The sequence below is a fragment of the Metopolophium dirhodum genome, chromosome 1, assembly GCF_019925205.1.
Source record: "Metopolophium dirhodum isolate CAU chromosome 1, ASM1992520v1, whole genome shotgun sequence".
NCBI classification, from domain to species: domain Eukaryota; kingdom Metazoa; phylum Arthropoda; class Insecta; order Hemiptera; family Aphididae; genus Metopolophium; species Metopolophium dirhodum.
Window position 1 is genome coordinate 16,342,737 of NC_083560.1, and position 7,494 is coordinate 16,350,230.

At 25.5% G+C, this 7,494-nt stretch overlaps 1 long non-coding RNA gene across 1 annotated transcript; it reads left to right on the top strand.

Annotated features, from left to right (window-relative positions):
* Positions 1-2,173: 2,173 nt before the first annotated feature.
* On the top strand, positions 2,174-5,764 carry LOC132936801 (uncharacterized). The gene is made up of 3 exons (XR_009663543.1): positions 2,174-2,677; positions 3,849-4,102; positions 4,945-5,764. It is a non-coding gene; the product is annotated as an uncharacterized LOC132936801 (long non-coding RNA).
* Positions 5,765-7,494: the final 1,730 nt, after the last annotated feature.

Consider the following 7,494-nt stretch of genomic DNA (forward strand, 5'->3'; position numbering starts at 1 on the left):
CATTAGATGACTGAAAAGCAAAGTAATGATCTCTTAAATCAAAATATAGTAAATTAGCAATTACTTCTAATGAAAGAGATTAGTTAAAATTATAACATTAATTTGTCAAATTAAAATTATTCATTTATATCACTTAATCCCTCAAATAGCACCAATAAATTGATTATTTCTATTTATATTTTTTTTTCTATATTTTATTTAATTACAAATTTACTATACTTTAATTTTATTAAAAACATAAAAATTAAAATTTCATTTAAAAATAACATAAAAAATTATAATAAATTTATTTAATATTTTTGATCCTTCAACAAAAATTTTTAATTTAGAATTAAATTGAATTAGAACTTTATTAATTATTTTAATAATACCATATTTTTTATGAATTATACCAAATCGAATAAATTGATTTATATTTAAAATATTTAATATATTAAATAATGAAATATTAATATTATATAAAATAAAAAAAACTAAATCACCTGCATTTATATTTATTGCATTATTTATATTTATTTTACTTAATAAATTTTTTAGATTATTTGCTTATATTTTTTCATCATCAAGTCATATAATTTTTTCAATTACTTTAGCTTTATCATTCTGATTATTTTATATTATTTTTTTCAACATGTAAAACTACTAATAATATAATTGCACATTTAATTCCACTTAATACACCATTTTATTTAGCCCCATTAATAACAATCATTGAAACAATAAGAATTATTATTCGACACTTTTCTTTATCTATTCGTCCAACTGCAAATTTAATTGCAGGACATTTACTTATAACATTATTAAATTTTAATTCAATAATAATCATTATTATTTTAATTCAAATATTTATAATAATTTTTGAATTATGTGTAGCCTTAATTCAAAGATATGTATTCTCAATTCTTTCATCTTTATATTCTAGAGAATAATGATAAAAATTAATCAACCTTATTTTATTTTAAATTTAAGTCCATGACCAATTTTAATAGCTTTAAATACTTTTAATCTAATAATTTCAAATATTATAATTATAAATTTTAAATTTAAATTAATATCATTAATAAATTAAATTTTAATTATTACTATTTCAATTTTATGATGACGAGATGTAATTCGAGAAAGAACATTTCAAGGTAATCATAATTTTTATATTATAAATCTAATTAAATTTAGAATAATCTTATTTATTATTTCTGAAATATTTCTATTTATTTCATTTTTCTGAAATTTCTTACATAATTCTTTAGCACCATCAATTAAATTAGGATTAAATTGACCTCCTAAAAACATTAATTTTTTCAATCCATTATTAATCCCACTATTAAATACAATTATTTTATTAACATCAAGATTCACTGTAACATTAACTCATCTTTACTTATTAAATAATTCAAAGAAAAAAACAATTATTTTTATAAATAGGCATAACAATTATTTTAAGTATCTATTTTTTAATACTTCAAATATTAGAATATAAACAAGCAACATTCACATTTTCAGACTCAATTTTTGGGTCATCATTTTATATAGCAACAGGATTCCATGGTTTACACTTCATTATTGGAACTTATGAAAATCTTAATGAAAATCCAGGGGGATGTATACTAAGTTTACATAGTCCAGATAGTCTCTGCTCTGTCAATGTAGACCTTAACCATGTTTTTACACGGCGTAGCGTACTAAATGACCTTTCAATCGTACATGTTGTGGTAGGTATGGTCATGTAAATGATGATACATTTTTTAATTGACGGAAAAAAGTCAGTCTTTAAGAAAGTATGAAATATTATATCCTTCATTAATTTAATGATAATTAATTTTCTTTATTCAATGTATCAATTATAATATAATTATGTTTAAATATCAAATGTAATAGACACGGAAAATCTAGGGGGGACATGTCCCCCTTGTCCAACAACCACAAAGGATGCCATTGCTTTTATCTCTCTCGTAGATATCAGACTTTCTCTCTTTCCCAAAAAAGATCGAAACCTCATTCGAAGCCAGGGCGTGTCCTATCTAGTCTTATAATATGGTGTGCATACCCATGTTTGTTAGTCTATAAAATGTTTTTTATTGTTTAATAGAGTAATATACTAATTTTTTGTCATGAATATGTATATATTATAAGAGTAACTATAGTACACTGTCTTAACTAGTAAAGACTATTTTTTTTTATAAGTACTAAAGACAGACGTGAATTGTGAATGATAACAAACGTACTGATAGGTAGCAAGACGGCAGCCATTTCATGCGTATCACAAAGTTGCTGTCATCACTATTTATTTTGTCATGATGCTTCACACAGTCACGTATTTGTGTTTAAAAACAATTTAGATTGTCCCGTCTATGTTGGGAAAAGTAAAGTCAATGTTTGTTTTCACATCCTGTGTGGATCTGGCATAATACGGGTTTTCACGTAGGAAACGAACGCAAACTGTTTTCTTTTTGTTTAGTTACTGATATTACATAATATATTACGAATTATGAAGCTGTTAAGTTATAAGTTTATAAGTTCGATAATGAATTAACCGGTCCAGGAAATAAAGTTGCGGATACAACAATTTCAAAAATGTATCAAAAACAAATCAAGATTGGTAACACTCAAATACGATGTTGAATATCATAATTTGGCTACTCAAGAAGAAGTTGATCGTTGAACTGAAGACACCGACGACGTTAGTATAATATGTTTACACTGTTTACTACAGGGTTGAATTAAGCTAAATTTTCAAGAAGAAAAATTTGATACCTATCAGCTATCAATAAGGAATAGTTACGTACCGATTTGTGTTGAAATCTGAGTCCGACACGGGTCATGTTTTGATTTCTTTTTACGAGCTATACTTGTAGGGTCTTCTTAATAATTGTCTTAAATGTAAATGTTTTTCTTAAATATTCTTTTACTAGTATATATAGTATTATATTAGTAGTTCAGAATGACGTATATATACCTGTGTATATATATATTTGTAATAATATTATAAAGAGGAAAGATTTGTTTATTTGTAACAAATAAACTCAAAAACTACTGGACATATTTCAAAAACTCTTTCTCCAATAGAAAGCTACTTTCTTTGTGACTGTCATAGGCATAAATTTAATAAAGATAAAGTTAATAAATAATTAAAATAAAAGTGTAAATTGTTTATATATTTATATACAGCAGTGCACGGCGGGTGCTGGATTTCAAGCTACCTGCACCCGGACCTTTTTTCTTTTGTGTGTGTGTCTTATTGATGTGTAGACATGAATTAGGGTAGAAATTAGTATTTATTTATTATTGGTTACCATTAGTTATACGGGTAGATCAGGTACAACCTTGCATCAAATAAAATTTTTTAACATTGCCTACAAAAGTTAAAGTCGCCCTTTGTCCACGATCTGACGTAGGTAGTTGCCATTTTTTACGGCCAACTAATTGCACGTGACCGGCTAGTATATAATATACTTGAATTATATGGTATTATTAAGTATTCTGTAGGTATGTAAGTATTAGGTACCTATTTCATATTCATATATATTAGTTTATATTACATAGTATTCTGTAAGTATATCATATTTAAATACCTCTATTCCTTGATATTTTCGCATTCACTGGATAACATATATGTAGCATATTATAGTCTATGATTATGATATCTGAATATTCCTTATGAATATTCTATGTATACTCTCTTACTATACTATTGCTAGTTGGGTATATTGAGCCCATAGATAACTACCTAGTTAATGTAATCGTTAAACATAAGGAACCAAAACCTGTGGCTAGGTAGTATTTGGTTGTAGTAGAGATCTAATGTGGTAGAATTCAATTATTATGAAAATGTAATTTTTATTTTGTTACAGATTATCATTTTTTAAAAATGTAGTTTTCCCGGCGATCAATAAGCTACATGTCTCCTTAAAAACAAGAATATTGAATTGCATACCAGCAACAAATCACGATTCAGCAGAAATAATCATATTTAAGGATGAATGGAATAAACTTTTCCTGAATATTGAATCGTGCTTTGTGGCAGCTCATGGACTTGCCTTCAGTAATGAGGAAAATTGAAAGAAGTGGCAATTATTTCCTCGCCGTCCATTACTGACACTGTTAGGTATAGTGAAATTTTTAACTAAACAATTATTATCCATTTTAGTGTACACAATTAAAATATCAAACAATATGCAGAATTTACTAGCTTATACAATATAATTACAGGGCTTAGAACTACATTCATTTGCATATTTCTTAGGAAGCCACATATTCAAAATCTGATTTAATACAAATTTGTTTCATGATACATAGATTGAAATACAAAAATGTATATTCCATATTTTGCATATTTAAGGATTTTAAGCATATTAATGCAAATTATGTTATAATTTATAAATCAACAATAAACACATTTTTTTATACTATACAGAGTATTAATTGTAAATTCGTTACGATTTAATGTCTTTTATTTGACATTTTTTCAATAAAAAAAGATTTATTTTTACCAATAGTTCGTGGCCTCCATAGGGTTTTGGAGGAAATACGAATACAATTTGGTACTGTTGATAAAATTGTAGCTAATGTAAAAAAATAGTAGTTGAGTAGTCTATGAAGTAGTCTATGAAGATTGTACAGCAGTATAATATGAAGCTATCTTCTTTAAACCACTACTGATGTACAATAACTTCTATTTAAAGGCAAAAACATTGAGAGGCGGGCCATCAATTTATCATCAATATAGTTGGGTATGACATGGCTACTCATAAATTTTGTAACACGAAGGCAGGTGACTATGGTGGCCATTGCTGGTAGGTTTTGAATAAAATATCCAACTCGTAAGTTTACTGACAATTTGATACAAGTTATGAATATTTCATTTTAAATAAATAAAAATAAATATTTTGTGACATTTTTAGTGTACTTACCTACTCATTAATAAATGTTGTTTTCGTAATTTTCTAGGGAATTTGAACTACGTGCAAAGCCAAGCTGTAAGGTCAAATCTATTAAAGCATCAGTGAATAATGAACTACAAAGTACTATTGGAGGTGAGATTAATAGCTGTCTGGAGTTTCGGTGAACTGGCTGAACTGGAAAATGCCTCTTGCCCATGCTTGCTATGGTCTAAAAATTTACAGATGGCAGTTTGGACCAGAAATTATAACACACTAATAGAGCTAGTCTAGCTGTATTAAATTATAATTGTGTGGTGTTTTTAAAGCACCTTTTAAGTCTTCTGTCGATGTGTTAGATTCATCTACAATATCGCCTTATTGGAAACCATCAATTGACATGTTAGTTAATCGAAAAGATTTAGGAGTTTGTATGATAAATTATTATTTATATAATGAAATTAAGTAGGTGGTATTAAATGGTTAAATAGTGTAGGGGTTTTTGACCACAGCTTGTAAGTACTGAAGAATGCTGTCTGGTATCCATACACCATTCTTCAGTACTGTGATCAAAAACCTCTGCACTTTTTAAACTTTCAATACCATCAATACCGCCAACCTTAGTTTAAACTCCTAAATACTTTCATGTAATTAATATATCAACAGATGGTTTGCATCTGTTAATTATTGGGTTTTATATGCTGTTAACTAATATTCTATTTTACATTATTTTAAACTTGTAATAAATTTCCTACAATGGTTATCGGAATAAATATAATCCCCCTCATGAAAGAATATGAATCATGGAATAAATCAACAAAATAAAATATTTTGATAAATTAAAATTTTAAATTAACAAATAAATAATATACTAATATGTATTTATATTTGTTTATATTATCAATTCAATGACCAATACACCTTTAATAAACTCAATTAATTTTTTTTTTGCATAAGGTAATTAAACTATAATGTTATTAATGTTATTACTTCTTAATACTGTTAAAATATGTTTGAAAATTATAATAAAAATATGTAGAAGTAAATTAAATTTGGTCAATGTTTATTTTCAATAGGTATAAGTATAGCTTATTTTGTTAATTTTCATTAAGAGGATGTCAGCGCACTATTTGTTTTCTCTCTCTGATCCACGCGCAACATAGACAATCGCAGAATCATTTTTTCTATGTTTTTAAGTAATCTTAGAGTAAAATCACACATTACAAAAAAGATTGAGAATAATATTTCATTGATGTTTTATATTCTTAACTTTTTGTAGTTGTTATATATTATGTTGTAACAATTTTTCTTGTGAGTACAAAATCTTCATATCATTATACTTAACTTTAGAAAGGTGCAGAAGTGGTTACTGCTCTGTTGAACAGTAATCCACACAACATAAATATATTTAATTAACATTAAAAAAATATTTGAAAAGAAATATCAATGATTTATCAGTTATTAAATAATATGTATTAATGCCTATTAAATATTTTTTGAACCATTTCAATAGACTTTCACAAATGTTTGAAATTAATATTTAATGGTATTTTATTAAATATTTAATATGTATTGGATAAATATAATTTAATTAAATATGAACATATTATATAAAGTATTTACTTCTTATAGTATTATTTTAAATATATACATATTATTAAGTGGAGATATATGAACACAGGAGGAGGATATACAATGTACAATACAATTATAGAAAATAAACTACAATTAAGACAATAAAAATATAATATATTGGTTACACACATTTTTAGAATTTATTAATTTTAATTTTTTAAAAGTTAATTATTAAATTATCATATTTTAAAAATTATGTCATCAAAAATTATAGCTTATTGAAATAATTATTGGTTTCAATCGCTAGCAACCTAAGTGACACATGGTGATCATAAGTATGTGGATACATATTTGCATAAGATTGGATGGTATTAATTGAAGGTTGAGATTGAGTTTGAAGTTCAGAATTGTTTGGGTTTTTAGCTTTTTGAATAATTTTTTTAATTAAAATGTCAATATTAACCTGAATTTTTTTATATTTTAAACTTTTTATGAGTGAAACTATTGATAGAGAAAATTATGTATCAGCATCAAGCTTTTGACGGTTATTCAGAATTTGTTATAGGTTATCCTCAAAAGCTGGTTTTTACACTTTTTTGTTTATTAGGAATCTGACGTAGAACAGTATTTTTTTCATCATCATATGTTTAACGTTTATGTACTTTGTCGTCTGTTCTTACATCTTAATCTATATCCACATCTAGATCACTTTCATTATTGTCACTATGGTCAATGTTACTTTCAGTTCTATATAAAATATTAATTAATTATATAATATGTTTAACTTTAAAACTTAATAAATATTTACCTAATACTATAACATAATAAATATTCCTTAATTTAGTATTGAATTCAAACAAACGTGTAAAAAAATTAGACAACTTCTATTCAACCGATTTATGTTAATATTTTTCTCCCCATAAACTTATATAGTTTGTTAATTATGAAATTATAGCTTAGGTTCGTAACAGCTCAACTAATTAATTTAACTAACTCTGGATAATTTTTTTTCATTAACTTGTCCATATTTGTTAATTAGTATTGT